We start from the raw sequence: 12076 nt of genomic DNA on the forward strand, positions 1-12076 counted from the left end.
GCCCTCCATTTTATTTTTTTAAAAAACCAACTTTTCATCTCATTGATCCTTCATATTGTTTTTTTAGTCTCTATTTCATTTAGTTCTATTCTGATCTTTATTATTTCTTTTCTTATACTCATTTTGAGTTGGTTTGTTCTTGTTTTTCTAATTTCATGAGGTGCATCACTAGGTTGTTTATTTGAAATTTTTCTACTTTTTTGATGTAGGCCCTTATTGCTATAAACTTCTCTCTTAGCACTGCTTTTACTGTATCCTACAGGCTTTGATATGTTGTGCTTTCATTTTCCTTTGTTTCAAGCAATATTTTGATTTCCTTCCTAATTCCTTTATTGATTCAATTGTTATTCAGGGGCATGTTGCTTAATTTCCATGTATTTGTACATGTTTCAAAGTTCTCTTGTTATGAAGAAAGGGAAATGTTTCAATTTTGTTCACAAAAGCATATTTTACCAAATTGTTGTAAAGCCACAGATAGCTTAAGAGAAAAAAAAGTTTCCTTTACTCTGGAAAGTAAAACAAAAATGTCATTAAAAAATCATTTCAATCCTTTATCAGTTCAGTCCCACGCAATTAATTCTTGTTCTGCTTGACGTTAGGTTAGCAATTTTACGAGTCCAACTTTTTCACTGAAGTTTTTGAAATTCTCACCCAGTCCAATTGAATAATCTCAAAGTCATCAGCAGAGGTCTGTATTTCAGAGTCTTTTTATCCTTTTCATGAACCTCCTTGACAACACAACACTTTGGGATTAAAGTTGCTTACAAAGATCTTTTAGAAGAAGCATCAGAATAAAGCAATTAACTGGACAAGACTTAAAATGTCCATGGTTAAAGATCTGATAAGAGTTCACAATAACAATGCAACTGACAAGAAATTTTGGTTATTTTCTGTGGCCTTTCTCTCTATCTGATGCCTCCAGAATTTAGAAACTATTTGTGAGTATTCTTATTTTATGGCAATATAGTTATTTGCATGAGTTCAATAAGAATCTGTTTTCTTCTGTAATAAGACACAATTAGAGACACTGGTTATTTTACCAAGGCTTTGACTAGAATGTCATATTTTCAGATATGGCCATCCATATCTGGGATTGAGATTTATTGACTTTTATGGAGCCAATAAAAAGCCCCCTGGGAAAAACCTGGCTACTCTTCTCTTACCGGGTTCCTTACCTTGTGATAAGCAAAAAATGTCATTTTCTGACAGGCTGAGAAACCTGAAGATATTTGAGGGACCTCAAGAAGAGATTCACCCAATTTGTACTGGTATTACAGACACAGTCTTTGGTCGACTCCTTAGTCTCAAGAGGCTTTTTAAAGAGTCTAATCTGAGATTCTTTATGAAAAATTTCCACAAAGTCAATTTAAAAGGACATATATGAGAAATCACTACTCATTGTACTTTATGCAAATAATCAGGCTAGGTATAAAAAGACCAAAATGTATTTTGAAAACCAATTAGTCTTATTTTGATTTATCTTTGGTAGAAATGGGGGACTGGAGAGAAAAAACAGTTACTTTTTAGAAGAAAGCTTAGCACTCCTGTTATTAGATTCTAGCCCTATCCATTGTTTTTGGGTTTTTATTCTTTGCCTTTATTTTGGACTGAATCCTGAATTCTTTCTTTGCTATAGGAAACTAACATTTCCACATTTTTCTCCCATTTTTCTGACTTGGACTTACTGAAATTGAAACTACCTTTTTTCTGAGGCCCTTCAAGCTGACATACAAATTATAAGAGAGAAAAATCTGTCAGATTGCCACTGCCTGCCTGCCCCAACTGAAGATGCTTCAAACCCAAATCTAGGAATCTTCCCAACTGACTGCCCTCCAGACTAATCTTCTCAAATGACTTCCCTCTAGACTCTAAAGAAGCTAGTTTATAGAATATTCTAGACATTAACCCTTGTTTTTCTTCTGTTCCATAGAAATGCCTCTGATTAAAGATCTGTTTGCCTGCATCATACATAGAGGCCTAGCTCCAAAAGACCATCTGCAGGCCGGGCGCGGTGGCTCATGCCTGTAATCCTAGCTCTCTAGGAGGCTGAGGCGGGTGGACCTCCTCAAGGTCAGGAGTTCGAGACCAGCCTGAGTAAGAGCGAGACACTGTTTCTACTAAAAATAGAAAGAAATTAATCGGACAACTAAAATATATAGAAAAAATTAGCCGGGCATGGTGGCGCATGCCTGTAGTCCAGCTACTTGGGAGGCTGAGGCAGGAGGATCGCTTGAGCCCAGGAGTTTGAGGTTGCCGTGAGCTAGGCTGACGCCACGGCACTCACTCTAGCCCGGGCAACAGAGTGAGACTCTGTCTCAAAAAAAAACAAACAAACAAACAAAAAAAAAAGACCATGTGCAATGCCACCTCCTGAAATGAGACACAACTGTTTAATTGGACTGGCCTATTCCCAGAAATTGGAGACTTGTTTATGGGATCCTTTGTCACTCAGCTACTAATTCAATTTTTCTCTCCACAGCCACCAACTTGGCTTTTAATGTCAGAAACTCCTCTAGTTCTTCTAAAATTTCTAGGGAAGTTTCAGACAGGGGGATGTTGGGACTCAGAAAGCAATACCCCCAAAGACTGGAGCTTTGACATGCTGAGTGGCCTTAGAAGCTGCCTCAGAATCAAGTTTCCTTTAACTTTGTCTTGTTCCCCCTCCTCTCAAGTGCAGTCAAGGACTCTCTGGAATTTCTTTATCTGACCAAGAAATCTTTCTAAAAGAAATACAGTTGTCTTAAGGCTCCCTTCCTGGGTATCACATCAAATAATGAGGAAAGATCAGCCACCAGAGAAGAGAAGAGAATGAGAATCCTCACCCCAGACAGAATTTTTCATCTATTCTTCTGAAGGTAGCTCCAAGAGATTACCTAAGAAATTTTATCTGTGTAATAAGAAAACCTTTGTTCCTTGGGCCGTTGTATGAACATTAGGCCTATTCATTTCCCCTGAATATTATTTACTCCTGCAACCTCCACTTCCCACTCCCCTATGAAGAAGGCATTTAAGCCTCAATCATGTGGCCTCTTTTTGAGTTCATACTTTGTTTGACTCCCATGCACACATGTGCTTATAATAGTAATACATTCCTTATGCTTTTCTCTTGTTAACTTGTTTTTTTTTTTTTGTTATGGGGTGTTGGGTGTGACCCTTTACAATCAGTAGGAAAGGGATCGTGCCCTTTCTGCCCCTACACTGTCAATCCCTAGCATTCTTTGGATCGCACGTGCATCTCTCCAGTCACATGGCCATCTTTTCAAGTGAGTCTTCACATTCTCTTACCTCTGTGCATGTCTGTCTATCTATATTTCACTAGTCATATTGGATTAGGACCCAACCTAATGACGTCATTTTAACTTGATTGCCTCTGTAAAGATCCTATTTCCAAATAAGGTCACATTCTGAGGTACTGGTGGTTAGGACTTCAACATATCTTTTGGGGGGACATAATTCAATCCATAACATTTTGTGTTTACATGATCAATTTGGCCTTTTCCTTTATTCCAAGCTTTATCATTTTGTACACTTCTTTTAGACAGAAAATATTTGAGAGTATTTACTTTTACAGGGAATTCAACTCATTTATGAGTTTTATTGTTTTCATTTTACTTTATATCTGTTAATATACTTTACTATTGTTCTTCTTTTCCCTTTCCTTAAATTTACTGGGTTGATCAACTGATATCTGTGATTGCCACCACTAAGATGAAACTGTTTAAACACTTTTAATTTTCTACTTCTTTTGTTCTCCCCCTCCCAGACCCACCCCATTTCTTTCTTTTTTTCTTTTCCTTAAAGTAACATAGAATTTTAGTTTCAGGTTATTTTTACATCTTTCCTCATAGAATGACTCTTCTGTTCAAGAGTCATTTCTTAATTCTTACATGGCAGTTTGCAATCACATTGGCATACCCATTTAGATTTAACTATGATTTGTGCTTAATTTATGGTTTACCACTGCTTCTTATATATTTTTTGTCTTACACTATTTTGATTTTTTAAGTTATTTCAATCTCTTTGTTAAATGTCTCTGATAAATGTCTTAATTGATTTTCTGTGTTATCTTGGAGATCACTGAGTTTCCTTAAAACTACTGTTTTGAATTCTTGGTCAAAGAGTTCATGTATCAGCATCTTGTTAGGGTCAGTCACTGGTTCCTTGCTTTGTCCATTTGAGGAAGTCATGATTCCCTGTCTGCCGTTGTTTCTTGTAGATGTATATCTGTGTCTTTGTACTGAAGGACTAGGTATTTATTCCAGTCTTCTCTGTCTGGCTTATTTTAGTTTATTTTATATATTTATTCTTAGAGACAGGGTCTTGCTCTATCACACAGGCTGATCTCAAACTCCTGGCATCAAGTGATCCTCCCTCCTTGGCCTCCCAAAGTGCTGTTTGTTTTTTATTGGATATGTTTGCTTAGAGATTATTCGTAATTTATCTGTTGATTTTCTTTTTCTCCCCCCCCCCCCCCGCTAAATTGCTGCCTCCTTTATGGCACTAGATGGCACCTTAAGCCCAGGTTTGCCTCAGTTCTAGTAAACAATAAGATTGCCACCCATCCAGAATAGGGAAGGGTCCAGAGGGGATATCCAGGTAGCATAGGAAGGATGGGTATGGGTTCATGCTTAGGGGATCTGTGGAATGAACTTCCTACAGTGTGGTGCTGCTGAACAGCCACTCCGATTTGGCATATTCTTTGGCTGGATTACACGGCAGAGTTTCCAAGGCTGGGGATGGTAATTCCACCTCTTCCCTTTCTCTTTGCCTATCCTCAGGAATATTTCCCCCTTTGGGCACTCCCAATGCTTCCCATTAGTTGAGGTAAGGACAGGTCTCCTGCCAGAGAACTCAAGATGGTGGAGAAGCTGGTTGTCCACCTTGATCTCACTTTTTTCAGAGTAGAAACTGTGAGTTGGGGGAAAATTGTCCTCATACTTGGTGCCTGGCAGATTGGAGGGAGGAGCATCGCAGATATGGAAGTCCAACTCCCTCACCATCTGCTCAGAGTCTTTTCATTTCTCTGTGGCCCCAGAAACTGTCTCCTCCCCCTATTTGAGTTCTGGGATACTGCTAGTGGTAATCTTGGTGCTGTATATTTGTTTTTGGTTTTCGGGGTAGGAGGAGTGAAGTCAGCTTTCTTCTATGCTGCCATTTTGGAACTGGAAGTCTCATCTTACACTATTTTGAGATCTTTGCTCTGAGTTTAATTTTTATTTGATTGGAGTACTTCTGGAGCAATTTCTTCAGAAAAAGCATATGTCTATATATTATCTGTGCCATTGCATGTCTGAAAAGATGTCTATCTTTTGCTTTCATATATAATAACTTGGCTCAGAATAGGAATCTTGATTTTTGGTCTTTTCTTTCAAATGTCTATAAATGTTTCACTATATCTAGAGTCAAGTATTGCAGATGGGAAATCTGAACTTGGCCTGATTATCTTTTCATTTAGGCAACTTCATCTCTGTCTGAAAGCTTCTAAGATTTCCTCTTTATCCTTGGGGTTTAGAAATTTTACTAGGATGTGTTCACATTTTGGTTTTCTCCTAAATTCTGCCTGGCACTTCATGAGACATTTCAGTCTGAAAACTTCTTTAGTTCAGGAAAGTTATTTTTTCTACTTCTTTTATAATTGTGTCTTCTCCATCCATTCTTTTTTTCCCATCTGTAACTTTTATTATTCCCATTTTAGGACTTTTGGGTATGCCTTCCATGGCTCACCCTTTTACTCCTAATTTCCTGTTTTTGAGTAATTTTTCTTAAGGATGTGAGATAGTGTCTCATTTATATATTCAAATCACTAATCTCCCTTTCAGCATTGTCCATTTTCTTTTCGCTTCTCTTGATTTTTTTTGGTAACTTTTAATTTTGATGTAATTTTTAAAGTACAGAAAAGTTGCAATAATAGTACAAGATATTCCTTTACCCAGTTTCACCAATTGTTTACATTTTACCCAATTTTCTATGACATTTTAAAATGAGGAATTATGTTTTTAATTTCTATTTATTCATAAAAAGTTTATAGTACTTGCTGCTATCATGAATGGGAATTTTCTAATTTACATTTTCTAATTTATCATGTTTGGGATATATTAAAGTTGGTGAGGGAATAATTATCTAGTAACCTGAATCCTTATTAAACTTTTTAAACTTATTAAACTTATTAATCCTAGGTTTCTCAGTTGATTCTTTTGTATTTTCACAATAGATGATCATACCTTCTGCAAATAGTGATAATTTTATACCTTTCTTTCCTATCATTGAACCTCCTACTTCCTTTTCTTATGTTATTATTTCAATGAGGGCCTTCAGAATAATGTTGAATAACACCAGTGGTCTTCCTGGTCTTGTTCTTAATCTTAATGGATTTTTCCAAGAAATTGAGGAATGCCACTAGTATTTCACCATAAAGCATGATTTTTGCCATTAGTTTTTGAAAAATGTTCCTTCTCAAGTCAAGGAAGTTCCATGTAGTCCCACCTTAAAGGTTTTGATCAATAACAGATGTTAAATTTTATCAGATCTCTTTTCTATATGCATCAAAATGATGAGCACATAGTTTTTCTTATATAATTTATTAATGCAGTAAATATGTTAATAAATTTACTAACTTTTAGCCATCCTGGAATAATTTGAATTGCTCAAATAATATTCATCCTTTAACATGCCATTACATTTAACTTACTATAATTAGTTAGGATTTTTATATCTATACATTATGTGATATAGAGCCATGGCCTTTTTTCTCCTCATTCTCCTGGTTTTAGTGTCATAGTTAGGTAAACTTCTTTTACTATGCCCTTAAACATATTTTAAATAAAATGAGAATAGAAGACAATAAAGTTTCGAGGGAGTTAATGAACCTTGTGGAGGCTAAATCTAGAGAGTCAAATAGAAAGTAATGATAATAAAAGACCTGCTCTCCTCTACTGTTTCCACTTCGTTAAAACAGAATCTTTAAACATACCAGCCTATTTTAAGAGATCTGTTACTCAGGGTTTCATAGACGTCTAACTAAGGATGAAGAATTGTCATTTAAGAAGTGTCAAAGCCTTAGATTTGCAAAGTACTTAAAAATTTATATAGCTTGTGAAGTCAAATAGTACTAAAAGTGATAGAATAAAAAATAGCAATCGCTGTCCTTGCTGCCCTGCCTTCCCACCCCTCAAAGGCATCCACTTGATGTTTCTTCTCTTATTTTCACCATATTTCCAAATAATAAATGTATACTGCTCTCTCTTGATTCATGAATTTCTGTATTATGTATTGTTTTCCTATTATGGCAGGTAAGGATTTTAATTTTCTACTACTCTTCTCCCCATTCTCTCGAATAGTTATATTTTTGTGTTAAATCCAATAGTAATTTTATGTACAATAAATCTTACACACTGCTCAGGTAAGTGATATACTCTAATTACGTTTTCTTTCTTGAAAGATACTTTGATTTTCTTGTAGCTGTTCATTGCCTCATTTTTTCATTTGCTTAGTTTTTTCTGAACCCAAGTCTTACTAACTTTTCCAATATCCCCCACGAGCTTTGTACCAGTGCCCAACTCCCCACATGGTCAAACCTGTTGGATAGCTTTCTACAGGTAGCTTTCTACATTCCTCCTGCAGATTCACTTTTTTTGGCCTGGAGCACAGCCCTCATCCTAGGAATATCCTTGCTACTTTTCTCTCTGTTTTGGGGGGTTTTTTAAAAATTTTTTTACGCAGATCTCCCTTTAAGGAATCCTTGCTACTTTTCTATACTGAAAGCGCCATTTCCTAATTCCATGTTTCCTTTCTTGGGTCAGTCCCTAGTTTTGATGGAGCACATACACGAGTAGCTTACTGAGAGAATTATTCCTTTTTCTTCTGGCTTCCAGTGTTACTATTATTATGTCACCGCCATTATTTTCTTATTCCCAATGCTTGGTGTGATTGTTGTTTCTCTATGGAAACTTTTAGGATCTTCTTGTCTCTGGGAAGAATAAGTAATATTGTGAATAACAACTATGTGTCCAGCAACTGTTCTCACTTTGTAGATTGTTTAGCCATCAGATCCTCAAACAGCTCACAAGGTTATTGATAGTCTAATTATTCCTACTTTACAGAAATAGAAACCATGGCACAGAGAGATTAGGTTGTTTTCCTACAGACACATAGCTAGTAGGTGATGTACCCAGAGTTTATATCCAATCAATCTGACTCTACAGTCCATGCTCTAAACTATAATTCTTAGCTTCTCCAAGAGGGCAAAGTAACCAAAGGAACTTTCCAATAATTCAGAGTTTCAGACTCTAGGTCCAGTTGGCAGAGAGTAACACCATTAAGGGAATTTGGGTTCTTGACCTATGCACCGGGTCAGTACTATTAATAATTATGAGGCAGTTTCTCTCTGTACTGCAGGGCCTTGGACATTTCCCAACAGAAATAAGCCATCAGTACTTATTACTGCCAGCAGATAGGCAGCTTCCAAAAGCAGAACAGGTATAACTTTCAGCATAGTTTTGAGCCAGTGGCAGCCAAAGAGGAAACTTGCAAAGGGTGATTGGTTATTGGCAAAGCTGACCTAGCTCTACTCTTATCAGCAGCAAGCATTGCTCTTTGTGAAATCTTGGGGATATCTCGTACCCAGATGCTGCCAGAGTTCGTGATCTTGTCTTCTGTACTTACTGCAGTCATAGTGACTTTCCTCTTCTTACCTTCTAGAATATTGCTGTAGATGTCAATCATTGGGATGTGATCAATATCTACTGTGTGGTTGTCCTTGTATTTTTTAACTTTGCATACATTTACATCTTCCCGGTTAGGCTGTGGGCAGAACTATCTTATACATCTTCTAACTCTTAATGGTGACAAACAGATGACATACAAATATATATGTACACATACACGCATAGTGTGTGTGTGCATATGTTATTTAAAAGCTTTTTATCGTAAGGGCAATATATCTTCGTGTAAAAAAAGATAAAACAGTGCAAAAGGATGGGAAATGAAAGTTAAATTTTCTCAATTCTTCTGAGTTTCCCAACCCATTCTTTTCAATTCCTGCCTTCTCACTGTCTGTTCCCACTCCACAGAAGGAAGAATGATTATTTATGTGAGTCTTTTGAGAAATTTTCTATGCATATAGCATAAATATTATAAAATATATTTTAACACAAATGGGATCGCATTATGCATACAGTTCTGAAACTTGATAATTTTACTTATTGTATTCTTAATATCTTTCTGTAGCTGCAAATTCATTTTTAAAACAGCTGTATAGTATTCCATTGTATAATTGAATCGGTTTTATTAAGTAGTGATCCATTAATGGGCATTTATATTCTGTCTGGATTCTTTTTCCTATTACAATCAATGTTGCAATGAATAGTGTTGTAAAAACATCTTTCATCACTTATGCAAGTATATTTATACATAAATTCATTGAAGTGCAACTGCTGGATTAATAAGTACATGCATTTAACATTTTGTTAAGTAAAGCCACATTTATTCCCACGAAAGCTATGCCAAATTATACTACTATAAACAGTGTCTGAGACAGCCTGTTTCTCCCTATCCTATTCAACTCCAAATCATATAGTTATTCAATGCTTCCTTGTCTAGCATGAGGAAAATTTGTATCTCCTTGATATTTTCTCAAATAATGATTGAGACTGAGCATATTTTCAGATATTGCTGACCATTGGTCTCCCTTTTGCAAGGAGCTGACTTTATGTGTCCTCTGACCATTTTATAATGGGTTGTCTGTTGGTTAGTTTGTACAGTTTGGTTTTTTGTTTGATTTGTGAGAAGTTTGTGTGTTTTTTGGTTTTTGGTTTTTAGTATATTAATAAAATTCATCCATCACTTGCTGTATCTGCTGCCAATATTTTTCTTGGTTTCTTGTCTGTCTGTTAACCCAGTTTCTTGTTTATCTTTTAACTGTGTTGCTTTGTGTGTGTGTACGGTGGGGATGTATATGAGTTAGAGCAGCTGAAAAAAACACAGGGATTGTTTCATGCCCCTAAACACATTGGAAGGAAAAGAACAGGGAACAGGAAAAGAAACACGGGAACTTTCCAAGCTCTATTGCTCTTGTGCATTTTCTCTTTCCACAAGTCATAAGCCTGATGGAGCAGGAAGCAGCCAATATCTGAACCTGAAATTCCCAAATATATAATTTTTAGTGAAAAAAAGACAATAAAAATAATCTTTCAAAAATATATTGTTGATAAAAGGTAGCTTCCCCCTTAAAAAAAAAAGATTATGGAATACCCAGAATTGGATAACAAATTAATATGCAACTTGTCCATGCCAACTCTTCCAGCCAGCTTGATTCTCATCAGCCACTATAATTTATTAACAGTGAGGTGAGAAAAGACATGAATCAGCTTAATGTGATATAAGTAGGGCGTCGCCATAGCAACAAGATGCAGTCTGTTTTCTACTATTTATGTATGGTTTATTTTCTCCAGAGCCTCTGAGTTATTGCTTGAAACAAATGGAATGAGAAACATCTTGTTCTGAACACCCCCACCCCACCCCTCTGTGAATGTGTATATAAAACCACATTTTTTTCATGAGAGAAAAAAACAAAAGCACTTGAATATTTTTAAATTATGTTTATAGCAAAAAGGCTAACTACATTGTTTTTCCAATCCACTGTGATTTTGCAGAACTCAAATGTTTTTTTTATTTTCACCTCTGAGACACATGATTGCTCACTGAAACCTCTGGGAAAAGACCCAAAGCACATGCTGAAAGCAAACCTAAAGCTAATATCGCTTCTCAAAGGAAACATTCAAGTTTTCTACCCAGACTTCATGACTGGCTAGAACCAACTCCCTACTAAAAAGGAGTGAGCAGACTAAGCCTGGTGACAATTTTCTATTTTATTCAATCTCAAATACTCCGAAGAGAAGCCCAGTCCAGGCAGGAACCCAGTGCCTGAGTTTGTCTGTCTTTCTGTTTCTCTCTCCTCGTGGAGGGCACTTAAAGGTACTTAAGGAATCTTACCCCCCAGTGAGGAGCCCCAAACCTTGCCTGAAACGCCTTGCATGGAATAGCCACATTCCTTGAAGCAGCCCCATAATTTTTCCAATCCTCCACTTTCCTCTGAAGGTATAGACTTTAGAGTGTTTAGATCAAATGTAGACTTGGCCATCTCCAGGCCATAGAAAAACATCAAGGTTTCAGTTCTGCAGAAAAGAAAACAGCAGAGTTCCTCAGCTGCCCTCTTTCCTCCTTCCTACTCCCAATTCCCATCACAATTGGTCCCATGCTTTAAAAAAAAAGGAGGAGACATACAACAAAGTGGAAATTTAACTCTCAGTACCTTTACTCTGCACTAAATATGAGTTGGCATTTGTTTATTTGAATCTTTACATCGTCCTCATAAGATCCTCATGGTCCCATCAGCCTGCTAGCCCATGGTTGGGGCTGGACCTGAAGATGCCCAAAAATGACCAGCAACTCTCACCTCCCATGGAAATGGCTCCCAGATCTCAGATTCTAACATACTCACCTTCAGGATCCTAAGAGCCCACAACTCTTCAGACTCCTCCACTGCCCAGGTCTGGGAAGAAGGGAAATGGAGGGAGAGTAGGGAGAGTAATACCACTGTTTGGGGGCCACTATTCAGTGTCCAAGGAGGCCCCTTCCCCCACTTCATCTTCTCCTAGAGGGAGGGGACAGGATGCAGGATGTCATATAGGAAGTGAGTCAGAGGGTTGTTAGGTCGGTCACCCAGCCTCAGGAGTCCATGGGACCTAGATATCACCCTAGGATGCCTGCATCATTGATAAACATTAAAATTTATCAATAAAGAGAGCATCTATTCAACCCACATGGAACCTTCCTTTGAATTGTTTTCCTTCAAGGGTTATAGCACTTCTAACTGTATTAAAGCAGTGGAGTATCTTCTTTTATTTATTAATTTTTTTTCAGTATGTATTCTTTTTTTATTTCAGCATATTATAGGGGTACAGATGTTTAGGTTACGTATGTTGCCCTTGCCCCCCCTCCCCCCTAAGTCCGAGTTTCAAATATGTCCATCCTTTGGGCGGTGTGCATTGCACTCTTTGTGTATGCATATACCCATCCC

This window comes from Propithecus coquereli, unplaced genomic scaffold (assembly GCF_000956105.1).
Source record: "Propithecus coquereli isolate 6110/MARCELLA unplaced genomic scaffold, Pcoq_1.0 Scaffold136, whole genome shotgun sequence".
NCBI classification, from domain to species: Eukaryota; Metazoa; Chordata; class Mammalia; order Primates; family Indriidae; genus Propithecus; species Propithecus coquereli.